The sequence below is a fragment of the Papaver somniferum genome, chromosome 1, assembly GCF_003573695.1.
Source record: "Papaver somniferum cultivar HN1 chromosome 1, ASM357369v1, whole genome shotgun sequence".
In the NCBI taxonomy this organism is placed as follows: Eukaryota; Viridiplantae; Streptophyta; class Magnoliopsida; order Ranunculales; family Papaveraceae; genus Papaver; species Papaver somniferum.
The window spans coordinates 187,373,866-187,374,077 of record NC_039358.1 but is presented as its reverse complement, the minus strand read 5'-3'; positions in this window follow the sequence as shown (position 1 = coordinate 187,374,077).

Genomic DNA, 212 nt, shown 5'->3' with positions numbered 1-212 from the left:
GCAGTACAGCCTCCCTCCAAAAGCAAGGAAGCTATTCCTGGTATATGTAAATAAATGCAATTTAATAATCAAAATTAGATCAATATAATAAATGATTTATAAACATAGAATATTAAGCAATGGGATATATTTACCGGACGATGCAACAGTCAAAACAATATCTCCCTTCAAACAGCAGCTCGCAGCAATGGCGTTGTAGACAAATGTCTTTC